Consider the following 13,991-nt stretch of genomic DNA (forward strand, 5'->3'; position numbering starts at 1 on the left):
GTTAAAGCGGTGTCGAACTGGATTAATCCTTCAGTGCGGATGCCTCCAGAAAGAGAGAGAGAGAGAGAGAGAGAGGCCCCGCCAATTAACCTGGTGGAAGGGGTGGATTTGAAGAAGGGAGAGGAAAAGCCCAAAGTGCCAGCATCGCCTCTGCCTCTCCAAGGCTTTCTCTGAAGCATGACAGCCTTCAAACAGTGCCAGGGGCCGACGAGAAATGGCAGCCCCATCTGTGCGATTTCCACCTTTTGAAAGAAGGATTTATAGTCATAGAATCATAGAAAACCTTCCTCTTGGGGCTTGGCCACTAAATCAAGGTTGGTGAAAAACCGTGGAGGGTTTGCCAAGAAAACCTAGTGCTAGTTGGAAGGGACTTGAAGGCACACAACAACAACAACAATTTTGCTGCTCAGGGGAATAATGTGTAGAGTTGTCTATTGGTCTCCTGCCTTTCACCGCTGCCCTGCCTTCATTTAGCAAGGCATCAGAAATCCAATGCCTTTCCAGCCCTGGGAGACAGCTTTTCCTGTGGGATGCCTGCCTGCCATGCTACTGTTAACAGTCCACTGCCAGCAACAGTCTTGCTGCTCTTGTCGTGTGCCTTCAAGTCATTTGGGACTTGGGGGGATCCTAAGGAAAACCTCTCAGAAGAGGGTTTACTTGGGAAGTTTCTTCAGAGGAGGTTTCCCATTGCCATCCTCTGAGCTGAGGGTCTGTGGTTCCACTGACAGATGGAGACAGGCGTATGGATACCAGCACACTCTTGCACACACGGAATCCAACATGTCATGTTTCAGCCATGTTCTGCTGTGTTTCTTCAGGAGCCAAAACCAACAGCACTCTGGTTCCCCCCAATGCACACCCATGTGACATTATTCCCTCATTCCCAAAGAACAGCCTTACATGCAAACACACATACAAATGTGTGTTGAGGGTTCATTTTTAACAAAAGATACCATTTTCTATTGCCCATTCTATATGTGTGTAGGGGCCATTTCACACTTATAGCACTATGATTCCACTTTAACTGCAGCGGCAACATCCTATGGAATCCAAAAAGACCCTGCAGAAATAATGCAGTTCAGAACTGCTTTAACTGCCCTGGCCCAATGCTAGGGAATCCTGGGAATTGTGGTTTATTGTGGCCCCAGAGCTCTCTGACAGAGAAGGCTCAATGTCTCACAAGACTATAGTTCCCAGACTTGCCTAGCATTGAGACAGAGCAATTAAAGAAGTCTCAAAATGAATTATTTCTCCAGTGTGTTTTAGGCCACGGCAATCCTAAAGAGAACTTATCATGCAGCTCTCTTGGCAACATTTGCTCAGGGGTGGGGCGGGGTTGCTATTGAGGCTGAGAGTGTGTGACTTGCCCAAGGTCACCCAGTGGGTTTCCATGGCTCAGTGGCAATTTGAACCCTGGAAGCCTAGAGTAACTCTCAGACCACTGCACTACACCAGCTCTCATTTGCAGTTTAGAGAGAGATATTTAGAATTCTCTGCCTGAGGGAGCCCTACTATCTCACCAAAATAAAAAACCCAGGATTCAAAGAGTGGCATCAGTTCAAAAAGGCATCATCATAGTGCTATAATAATGTAGTGTGAAAGGGACCCAGAAGCTAGCAACCTACGGCCCTCTGGATGCAGCTGAACTCTACATTTTGTGATTTAGAAACCCCTGTACTGTGTGTGATAGCGCTGATTTGAGTTGTAGTTCAACAATGTCTAGAGAACAGTTGCCCATCCCTGAGACATTGATCTAAAAGAATATTTATTGTATTTGTTTATCTATTTCATATTTATGCCACCTTTCTCCCAGAAAGGGACTCAAGGTGTCTCACAAATAAAAACACGTTAAAAAGACATTACAATAAAAACAAAAAACAAAAAATCAAATAAAAACAATTAAAAATTGCATATATTAAAAACTACAGTACCCATCTCATATAACAAACACCTCATATAAAAGTTACCCCATGATTATATATATTAAAAGCCTGCCTGAATAAAACTGTTTTTGCTTGCTGATGAAATAGGGTATATAGAGTTGACTCTGATTTCTTAGTCTATGCAAAGTTATCTTAAAGTGGGAAGAAAAATAAGGTACTTCCACCACCCTCAACTAAGCCTCTTTTTGACACTGGTTCTTGAATCTTCCATATAACACATAATACCTAATTCCATTCCCACCCCACTCCATGGACTCATGATTCCCCACCTACACCACAGAAGGATAGGAAAAGCCAGAACTTAACCCTCTCAGTATTTCAGGATGTGCTTAGAAGTTTCTGGGCATGCCAGAATATTCAAAGACCAACCACCCTGTGGAAATGGCCATGCCTACACACCTCCCTGCACCTAGATTACTTCTGTGCCTACTCTGTGTCTGTACAACTGCATCAAAATGTAGGAGGAATTAGTTAAGTTGCAAGCCTTTCAAGTGGCCTCCCCTGCGGAGGAGGTGAAGTACAAAAGAACAAGCAAAGCAGAACACAGCAATAGTTTATTTTTTAAAAGGCAGGGCTGCAACAATTGGCATATTCTGACATAATGGGCATTGGATCTAGGTAGACAAGGGAATCAATCCAAATACTAATCCAGTTGGAGGGGACCAATGGAAGAATGAAATTTATGTAAGTGTAAATACATTAATTCAGTAAGTATACTATTAAATTAGACAAAATATTGAGGTGCAAAGATATTTAACTGAATATTAATGTTAGGAATGCCCTTGCCATTGTATTTCCTATCACTATATATGGGTATGAGAGCTGGATGGTGAAAAAATCTGTTAGGAAGAAAATCAACTCATTTGAGATGTGGTGTTGGAGAAGAATTCTGCTGAAAAGACAAATAAATGGGTCCTAGAACAAATCAAGCCTGAACTCTCCCTAGACACCAAAATGACTAAATCGAGGCTGTTGTGCTTTGGCTATATCATGAGAAGCCATTACTCACTAGAAAAGACAGTAAGGTTTGGTAAGGCAGAAGGCAGTAAGAAAAGAAGAAGGGTGTATTCCAAATGGAAGGATTCAATCAAGAAAGCCACAGTCCTGAGGCTGCAAGACCAGAGTAGGGCTACCTTTCATTCACAGATTCATCATAAGTCGAATCCAATGTGAAGGCAGTTAACACACACACACACACATTGAGACTAGCAGTACGATTTAGGGCAGGGGTAGGCAACCTGCGGCCCACGGGCTGGACGTGGCCCGGCAAGGCCTTGGGACTGGCCCCTGGCCCGGTCCTGCCGCCGATTGCCGCCGGGGCCTTTGGGGGGCAATTGTCTATAGAAGCCTCAGAAACATGCATTTATATTAACATTTTTTAAAAAATCAGCATTTTTTTTTGCGTGTCCTCCATTTTTTTAAAAAAAGTGTCTTCCATTTGAAAATTTTGTCCTACGTTTGTCCTGGTTTATTTATATATTTATTTTTTTTAAAAAAAAAAATATTTAATTATTTATTTTTTGGCTTCGGCCCCCCAGTTGTCTGAGGGACAGCAACCCCAGCTCAAAAAGGTTGCCTACACCTGATTTAGGGCATAGACTTTTAGATTCAATTAAGCAATACTATTTTTTATGTGGAATGGCTTCTTCTCAACATTTTTACACAGCGTTGCATGTTTTTTTCAGGAATACTATGAGCAACACATCAATACATTTTGTGAGGGAGGAACATAGAAGGGATTAGAACTTTACAATAATGCCAAAGCTCTTGTAATGTCCATACTGACAGGTAGCCACTCTGAAGGTTTTCAAGCTGGAGTCTTTCCAGTTCTCACCTATAGACTGAACCTCTTCTGCTTGCAAAGCCTGGGTTGTTCCCACAGAGCTGTAGAGTTACAAAAATAATAAAATATTACCTCAAGCAAAATGCAGTTCAGTTAATAAAATGTGTCTAGTGTATGCCACCCATCACCTGTGGTCCAAGCAGGGGGAGGGATTCATTTTGAAGCTGTGGCATGAACACCTCTCCCGCCCACACACACCGAACACTGTCAGGGTGTATGTGTATTTATACTCTCCACTTCCTCTAGCTTCTATGTGAGGACAATAATGGAAGTTTACTGTAATAACAACAGAAAGTCCCATGGCACCTTAAAAACTAGTAAATGTATTGTCCCATGAGACAATATAACAAATTTGTCAGTCTTCAGTGTGGTTGTAAATCTTTGTAAATGTTGTTCTTGCAGGCAAGAACAAATAATTTTTCCATTTTTCTCCTTGCTGGGAGAAAGTTATTGAAAACTGCACAGTATCCAAGGACTATTCACAGTTCATTACTTGTTCTGTGCCAGAAAGCAAGCATGTGGATTTTCTTTCTACAAAAAGCAACATTTCTGCAAAGAAAACAGCATTTTCTGCACATAAATGTTATCCCCCAAAAAAATGAATGTTACAATAATAATAATCATCAACAACATCATCATCCTTGGAGTTATATGCAGCTTGCTGGCTATATTTGTCATCATTTGTTGTTGTGTGCCTTCAAGTCATTTCCGGCTTCATGACAACCTTAAGGTAAACCTATCACAAGGCTTTCTTTGCACAGTTTGTTGGGGGGGGGGGGGTTGCCTTTGCCTTCCTCTGAGACTGAGAGAGTGTGACTTGCCCAGGGTCACCCAGTCGGTATCCATGGCTGAAGAGGGATTCTCTTGTAGTCCAACACTCAAACAGCTACTCTATTTTGGGTCACTTGTTGGCCTATCCCTGCACCCATTATCACAAGCCATTAATCTAGGCCTATTTCTAATTTTCCACCAAGTGACATGTTATAGAAAAGCTGGAGAAAGGGACAATAATTTTGCTTAATTGAGAAACACATTTACAATGGCCCATAATGAAAGGAAGCTACGACAGTGAAAGCCTGGTTGATTTTGGTGACTCTCCATCCACTGTAATTCTGAATGGCCATCAATGCCTGTGTCTCAGTTATTAGGAGGTGGAATTACTTTAGATCAGAAACATCTTCCTTTATAACTGAAAATGAATAACAATAAATACAAGCAAAGCGTATCCACAAAATGGAAGTTCTGTAGCCAATAGGATTCTGGCAGGCAAAGTTCAGGTTTCTGGGATATACTTGGTTTAGACCAGGACCCTAATATTCATCAAGTGGAGCCAGGTGCAAGAGACATGCACTTAAGTTAATACTCAGTCCAAGAATTTATCCTGAATAACAGAAGCAAGAGAAGTTCATAATCCCTTTGCATAAAAATACATCCCAGGTCACTCCAAGCATTCTTCGTTTCAGCAGTGCAGTTTAGGACAAAAGAGTAAGAAGGAGTCATTTTGTTGCTTATTCTATTTGACAAAAAGGAGGGTCAAGTAATCCTTGCCGATGTGTTGCAAAGCATTGAGAGGTCTGCCAGTATATCCAAACTTAACTTTTGCCCACCCCCTGGAGCAAGGGATTGTCTGATTTTCTTTGCTTCTGATTCTCTGCTCCTGTTGCTGGAGCACACAATAGTAATACTAAAAAAGAAATGCTACTATACTGACTGAGGACATTTTTTCCATCTTTCTTTTATATTTGTTACCTGTGGTGTGGCCATAATCCCTCTGGCCTAATATGTTGAGCATTAAGTATCTGTTCCGTATGTACTGAACACAATATATAGTTTAAAATTATATGTGTATTTATTCAGCATGAAATAATGTGTTTAGCAAATTGCAGCAAGCATAAAATATCTCACATGTGTACATTTTGTTCAGTCTGGTATTTCAGACTTTGTGTAGCTCACTATTATGATAATTCAGCATCTGCAAGATATAATTGAAATGGAATTCATGGAAAATGCTTTATTTTTAATGGTGATTTATAATGTATAGTTTCAAAGTGGTATCAACTACTTGCCTAAAGCTTTACTGGAACTGTTATTTTCAGGGGTTTTTACATTATTTAGTACACTAATAGAAACCTACATTTTAATAATGTTTTACTGTTGTGCTTTTAAACATTCAAGGTGCCGGCTAAGAGTTGTAAACTGTGAAGTAACTACCATGGAACAGATTAAGTAAAGAACAAAAGGCGGATGATTTGAACATAAAGAGGGGGTATGTGGTGAGTGTTATTCTTTTTTATTTATTTATTTCCATCATTTGGCATGACAAAAAGCTCAATTTATTACTCTCTTTCTTTTTTGATTTAGGACTCAAGATAAACTCTGCAGTTGTGTGTACTAAAAGGTATACCAGTAACAAAGGTTTCCTCTAATCACTACTTATTGTACATTATACCGTTTCAGCCATGGCATGCCACTGTATTTAATATTCACATGTCACCTTTCAGCACCTGCTTTTGAAAATATCTTTTACAATTAATTCATTTCACAAGAAATTATATATATTTTCATTCTCCCCTATGGATTATGAAATATTTAAATTACCCTCCTGGAATCTACATCCTATTATAATGAGATTTTAGGAATTTATATGTTATATGCAATTATAAGAGCAATATGGATTGAAAGAATATTCTGAATGACTGGAGAACAAATACAGTATTGTTGAATAATCTTGTGGGGTAGATCAATCTATAGCCTTGGTTCCTCCCAGGGTGGGTTGCTGTGGCAACCGCCCCAGCTCCCTTTAAAATATGTTTTTTTTTCCCCTAAAGCTTACTTCAAGAGCTGTACCCAGCATGGGCCAAGCTTAAAAGCAGACAGATATAGGAAGAAGTGCTTTAGTGAACTGCTCTTTTAAGACAGGACTGTGGTAGAGAGGAGCAAAGGGAGGAGTAGGGTGGGGTCAGAATCGGAACAGAAAATGGAAACCACACCACCTCAGGATTAGGTTGCCGAAATAGTGGGGTTATTTGCAATATAACCCAGGCTCTCTATAATTTAAATGTCACTTCTACGATGTAAATTGGCAGGCTCATTTCTTTGAAAGAAATAAACATTTTTGACTATCATTCCAAATTGAAAAAGAAAAAGAAAAAAAGAACTTGGATAATTACTGGAAGGGGATGTTAACTGAGCTCCCCATGAAATAATCATACTTGTAAGAGAAAAAGACACTTGGCTACACCTCAGCCCTTGGTAAGGTTATGGAAGGGTTGATTATTCCAATAATTACGCCTCCTGTTGTGCATTTTTTGTTTAATTCCGATGTAAGTTTCAGGTGGAGGGCTGGAAAATGGTGCAAGATTTTCTGTTTCCTGTTGCCAGCAGGCCTGTGCCTAACAGGAACCCTTAATATTACCTTTCTGGAAGAAATCCAAAGGGGATTTGCTGCCAATTATTGGCTGTTTGTAACACATGTTTTTAAAATATGGTCTGGAGGTGATGGTGTTTCAGTGTAAATTATACTGAATGCTAAATGACACAGGAAGATTCTACAGGTGTGTAAGAGCTATTTTTATTTGTCTTCTAAAATGTTACCGAGTTTCGAGAATAAAGGAAATGATTTGGCTGCTACAGAATGTATTTGTGAAGGACTGAAAGACCTTTCAAAAAGAAAGATGGAGTTAGAGGTGTCTTATTCTTTGCTCTGAAGATATTTGCTCTGATTGAAAAATAATACTGGCACAAACTACTTGAGTATGAGTCCTCAGTATAAGGTCATCTCTATATAAAGCTTAGTCCCTAATAACCTAAATATGCAGATGGTGCACAGGACATATGAAGCCACTGCATATATTTCTCTGGGCATCGTCATTCTCTGATTTCAGGGTATTGAGTCAAAGTAATGCTGAACTTTGCCCTGTCAAACTGAGATGGCTGCCTTTGAGGTTTCACCTTTTCCCACTACTCTAGATTTTTGCTTGCTTCACTTTCATATGCTTTGTTTTTACAAATCCCAACTGCCATTTCTATCTCCTGCCAAGCTATTTTGTGTCCTCTGTTTAGAAAAATATCAAGAGGATAGGTAAAGATTTTAAAAATGCTGTCTTTCCCTCAGATACTGCTATCTTGCTATATCCTAGATGCTTCATTTTCCCAGTACCCAGAGCCTGCAATTAGCCTCCTGGATGGGACTTTGATTGATCTTGGATCTGTTGACATGAAAATAGACTCCAAGATCAAATGGCTTACTTCCATTGTATTCCATTGCTTCTTTCAGAATTGGTCATTGGGGGCTGTTGTCTCCCATGTCAGTGGGTAGCAAATCCAACCCATGTTTTAGTGTGAACTTTACAGGGATTATCCAATGTGCATACCTTATCTCAACAAAGTCCAGTATCTGTTTCACAGATAAGGAACCGACTTTGCCTTGGTATAGGAACATGCACTGGGAAAAAACACCCTCTTCTTTCGCCAGGAAGGAGGAGAAGAGTGCACCTTCCCACCTATGTCCCCCCAAAAAAAACTGATTAGCATTTTTCTAGTTTGCTCATCATAATTAGAGATGGGTAAAAGTACAGATTTCTGACTGACTGAATTTCTCATCCCCTAGATTGCAAGTTGGCTTTAGCTCATTTGTGCACTCAAACACAGGGGGGAAAATTACTTTTAAAAAACTCTCCATGAAAATCTGTATATCTGTTTTGTATGCATTTTTGCTACTGTACACAGCTTTGTGTATACCTATAGTGCCCCTCCCCCTTGAGCTTTCCTAGGCTTTTTTCAAACATTTTTTCCTAATATATTGCACTCTGTGAATAGTTTCCCTTAATATGTGTAATTGGCATGCACTTTCCTTTAATATACACATTTTTATGCAAATTGTGAAAAGTTTGCAGGTTTTTGCATACAGGTTTGGCACATCCAAATTAATTTGATTTGTACAAAAATGCTGGTGTGACAAATTTATTCTACATCTGTAGTTGCAATATATTGTAGCTAAGGCTCCATTGAAAAGTGATTCTAAGATCCTGAAAAGGTTATTTTTTGAACTATAGCTCCTCAAAACCTCAATCAAGTATGGCTAAGTCTGTAGTCCAGAAACTACTTTTCCAATCTTTGTGATTCTATTTCACTCAGCTAATGATTATCTCTGCATTTTGGGGGGGGGGGGGGGAGAAGCTACAGTTGGCCCTCTGCATCCATGGATTCAGCCACTCACGGCTTGAAAATATTTTTAAAATATATAAAATCCAAAAAGGAAACCTTGATTTTGCCATTTTGTATAAAGGTTGCCATTTTACTATGCCATTGTATTTAACAGGACTTGTGCATCCACAGATTTTGATATCCATGGGAGGTCCTGAAACCAAATTCCAGTGGATACCAAGGGTCCACTCTACTAACTACCATGTCTGTTGTCGAGTATCTTCAAAATTATCTTTCCCCAAGAAATTGATACACAAATGAAACAAAAGCAAGTGTAGCATGAATAGGACCTTTAATCCAAATTTCGGGGAACTTTATGCCCTGAGATTAAATCACATCATCACTTCCTCTCCTGTGACTTTTGAATGAACTTGAAAGCTGAAATGAAGCTGGAAACTTATCTTATTGCATGATGTCATGGTGCTTCAGTTCTACTCCCAGAGCAGACAGTTATAATAGTCTTTTGTCAAACACTTTTTTCCAGCTAGAATAAAGACACACTTTGACAACTGTCTCCTGTGGGAAGAGAACTGGAACACTACAACATCATGCAATAAGGCATGGGGAAACAGAGCTATTCTCCAGCTCTGTTTCTACTTTATCTTCTCATGCAGTAAAGTTCTAACTAATTAGTAATTAATTTAATATATGAACAGCTATCAGAGATGAAATAACACTATCGCGTACTGTCAAGTGGAGTGGTTTGTTTTTTTTAATGAGGCAGCTTATCACATTCCACCAAGTGACTGTGCAGTGCATTACTGAGCAATGGGCCTGCTTGCATGGGAGATTAATGGCTGAAACAGACAGCCTAAAGGGGTGGCGCCACACCGCTCCTTTGAGCGCTGGATTGGGGCCAGAGCAACTGCATGCCGCACACCCTAGCCAGTATTTTTTGGGCCCCAAAAGGGTGCCCTTGCCACTGCCACCACAGATTTTGTTGCGTTTACATGGTGCATGTAAATGCCATGCCAGTGAAACGCCGTGAAGCTGCCACACATGTGGTCAGCCGTGTGGCTCCCCTGTGGTGTGGGGGCATCGTCAGAGCCACATTTAGATGCCGTCCCCAACTTAGTGCTTACTGCTGGTCTGTTTTGCTCCTAAGGCCCTTGTAATACTTAATTTTGACTGCATAGTGAACTAAGTGAAACATACAGTGATTCCCGTACAGCAGCTTCTATCTATTCTGATGTGCTAGACTACAAATTCTCATCCAGAGCATCACTTGCCATATTGATTGGGATTAGTAGACACTATTTTTTTTAGATTTGCAGACTTTTATATGTGTGCATATCTCAGGTGTCCATTAAATACATAGAAATCATTCCTGTATTTTGGGATTCAGGAGTAGATCAGGAGGGAACTGGGAATGGTGCAGGGGACTGAGGCTGCTGTCCCTCCCACTGATCACATGGGAGGGAACTAGCATAGAACTGTCAGGATGTCAGGGAACCAAAAGTGCTTCATTTTCCCTCCCTCCATCTATCCTTCCATTTTCTTGTTCTTCCTTGCCTTCAAGCTGACTCTAAATTATGTAGGCTCTATTCTAAACTTTTCTTGGCAAGAATTGTTCAGCTGAGGTTTGCTGTTGCCTTTCTCTAGGGCTGAGAGTGTGTGACTTGCCCAAGGTTATCCAGTGGGTTTCCATGACTGAGCATGAGGGATTGACTATGGAAATATTTAATGAGATATAATGTGTTAAATATATTTTCATTTTTAAAAAAACAGGTAGCTTTATTAGTCCTCTAGAAGAAAAGTAACAAAACCATAAGATCAACTAAAACATCTCACATCAGTGAACTGAGTCCCTTAGAACTCTTCTTCAGTCTCTGTGTTAAAGGAACAAAAATGGGGAAAGAGAAAAAAAGGAGAAAAGGAAAGATCTCTGTCAAAAGTAAACTTTAGCTTTTCACAGAGCCCATCTTTTTCTCCCCTGTGCTTTCTTTCCTTGAAAAATTCTGGGGGGGAAATGTGATGCTTGCTCACTATTTTGCAACATTTTAGTCAACTTCCATAAAAGTATTTGAGGATTGTATTTTAAATAGCTCCACTTGATTTTACTGTCAGCTCCTCAGAACTATGGGGTGGGACAAAAGGACTGTAAATAAATAAAGTATTGTCACACTGTAACATTTAGATTTAACTTGTTCTTTATTTCTTCTACTTCCCCCACTAACCTAGTTACCCATTGTTGTGAATGTTAAGGAAAAATAATACCCACGCCAGAGGGAAAACACCCCACCATAATTTTATCACCATCACCACCACCACCACCATCATCATCATGTTCAGCTGCCTTTTAAGCTGATTTAAAATAATGTTATTAATACAATTTTTTAAAAAACATTTGCCTTCCCTGTTGTGAGAGCCAACATGGCATAGTGGTTTGAGTGTTGGCTACAACTCTAGAGACCAGGGTTCAATTCCCCATTTGGCCACGAAATCCTCTGTGTGACCTTGGGCAAGTCACATTCTCTCAGCCTCGGGGAAGGCAGTGGCAAATCTCCACTGAAGAAATCTTGATAGGTTCACCGTAGGGTTGCCATCTGTCAGAAACAACTTGTAGGCACACAACGGCAACAAATTTGTCATTTTACGATGAGTCGCCATTGGGTTCCACATTTGGGGAAAGGTGGGATATAGATTAATTAAATTTATATAATACTATTACTCTTTAAAAATACTGGTTTGAGCTATGACCCCCTTAACTAGACTGCCTCCTCTTCAACAAATAGGAAAAGCAAATGCCAAACTCAAGAAGTGCTAAACAGGCCAACCATGGACCTGAATGGGATGGCATGGGGACAGAGTGAGGGCCCTGTGGGCTTTCCTTGTTCTGCAAGGATCACTTCTAAGCAAAAAGAATGGAAAAGAGTGCCCCCTTTTCTAAAGTGTCAGTGAAAACCTCTGAATGGGTCATCTACTCAGACATAAGTCAAAAAGGGACTTAACGGCTGGGTATGTGGCAATGTGGCATAGTGGTTTGAGTGCTGGACTGCATAGAGACCAGGCTTTGATTCCTAGCTTAGCCATGAAACCCACTGGGGGACCTTGGGCAAGTCACACTCTCTCATCCTGAGAAGGTGGCAATGGAGTTTATCACACAGGAGGAATTTATCTTAATTTTGAATGAAAAGAAAGTGAGGCGAGAATGCATTCACATGACTTCGCTAGTTGAGCAAATTTACGTGAATTCGAATTGTGTTCAGACTGACTTCTCATTGCCTGAAAATATCTTGCCATTGCCCGAAATTGCGTGTGGTAGTCTATCATGCAATAACGTTAAAGCCCATGTTTGCATTTGGATTGCCATTGGATTATACTTCCAATTTCCCTTGTCTGATAAACTCCTCTGAACAAATCTCGCCAAGAAAACTTCATGATAGGTTCTTAGGGTCACCATAAGTCAGAAACGACTTGAAGGTGCACACAGCAATAGTGTGTGGGTACAACATTAGGGTCGCCATAAGTAAAAAATGATTTGACACACAACAGCAACGTGAATATAGCAGTATGAGAGCCAGTGTGGTGTAGTGGTTTGAGTGTTGGCCTATGACTCTGGAGAATAGGGTTCCAATCCAATCTTTAAACAGAGGTTGGATGGCCATCTGTTGGGTGTGCTTTGATTGTGATTTCCTGCATGGTAGAATGGGGTTGGACAGGATGGCCCTTCTGTTCTCTTCCAACTCTACAATTCTAATCCCTGCATGGCCATGAAACCCACTGAGGTGACCTTGGGCAAGTCACATTCTCTCAGCCTCAGGTGGAAGGCAATGGCAAAAAATCCCTCTGAAAAAACTTGCCAAGAAAACCCCATGATGTTATGGCCAGCCTTAGGGGTTGCCATAAGTCGGAAACGACTTGAAGGCACCCAACAACCACAACCACGTGTGGGTTTCGCCTTATGAGGGCATGCTGTAGGAAACGGGGGCGGGGGGGAAGAGAGAGAGAGAGAGAGAGAAGTGGCTATTTGGCTGCTTCAGAAAACTCTTCCCGCCCAAAAAGCTGAGGCGATAAGTTGGTGAGGGCCCCGCTTGAACCGCGCGAAATTAAGGGAGCGAACTGGGAGGCTGTGAGAGGGTTTATCAGAGCCAAGAAGGAAGGAAGGAAGGAAGGGAGAAGAGTGGCTTTCTCTCTCCAGCCTTCCCCTCGCAAAAAGCCCGGCTCTGTGCGCATTTTCCCTTAAAACTTTGGTACATTCCCCCGGGAAGAGTCCCCTCCGGCGCCTTGTGGGGTAAGTAAGCGAAGCCCTTTTCTGGGGGGCTGTTGGGGAGCCCCTCGCTGAAGGAGGGAAGAAGGAGAGGGCTTCGGGGAGAGAGAGGGAGGGAGGGAGGGGGAAGAGTCGGAAGGGGAAAAAGCCCGAGGGAGGGAGGGAAGGAAGGAAGGAAGGAAGGAAGGAAGGAAGGAAAGGGAAAATGTCAGGGACCGAGGTTAAAAATACACCCGTCTCATGCCTGGCATCGCACCGAGGGCGGAGTGGGGAGGGGGACATGTTTCCAAAGTGACGGGAAAAGTTGGGGTGGCTGCGTCCGCACTGGAGGACTAATCCGGGTTGAGTTCGCGTCCCTTGCCGTGGCTCCAGTCGATGGAATTTGGGGAATGGTCGTTTGTTGGGGCACCTTAAAATTCCATCGCCTGGAGCCAGGGCAGGGAACGCGAACTCAACCCGGATTAGTCCTCCAGTGCGGACGCAGCTGATTGCGTTCCCTGGCAGCACCGGCAGAGGCAAACCTCTGCCACTGGGGAGATGATGATGCTTATGTATGATGATTATTAACCCCCCCCTCCCTTTCCTTCCTTAACTTTGTAGCCCCAGCCCCGGCGCTTGGGGTGGGCAACCTTTTCTGTCCCCAAAGAGTTCACTGCGGACGGTTCCAGCCGTGGGCCACCCACCCTCCCGCGGATCCTCCCTCTCCCTTGGCTCCCATCCCTTTCTCGCGTGGGTCTGTCAAGAGGAGAAGCCGCGTGGATCTCCTCCTCCTCCTTGTAGCTGCGATCGC

General features: G+C 41.9%; 1 protein-coding gene across 6 annotated transcripts in view; it reads left to right on the forward strand.

Annotated features, from left to right (window-relative positions):
• MEF2C (myocyte enhancer factor 2C) overlaps positions 1–13,991 on the forward strand; it is a 222,369-nt gene that overhangs the window by 12,689 nt on the left and 195,689 nt on the right. For 2 of the 6 annotated variants that reach the window (XM_089493437.1, XM_089493446.1), the window contains exons 2-3: positions 5,962–6,059; positions 6,148–6,184. The gene's annotated coding sequence lies outside the window, so the exon portion shown is untranslated. Of the gene's footprint in view, positions 1–5,961; positions 6,060–6,147; positions 6,185–12,986; positions 13,226–13,991 lie in introns of those variants that run through there. The other 4 variants (XM_089493421.1, XM_089493430.1, XM_089493460.1 and 1 more) reach the window with 2 other exon arrangements.

This window comes from Sceloporus occidentalis, unplaced genomic scaffold (assembly GCF_023333645.1).
Source record: "Sceloporus occidentalis isolate IW3139 unplaced genomic scaffold, rSceOcc1.0.p SCAF_1, whole genome shotgun sequence".
NCBI classification, from domain to species: domain Eukaryota; kingdom Metazoa; phylum Chordata; class Lepidosauria; order Squamata; family Phrynosomatidae; genus Sceloporus; species Sceloporus occidentalis.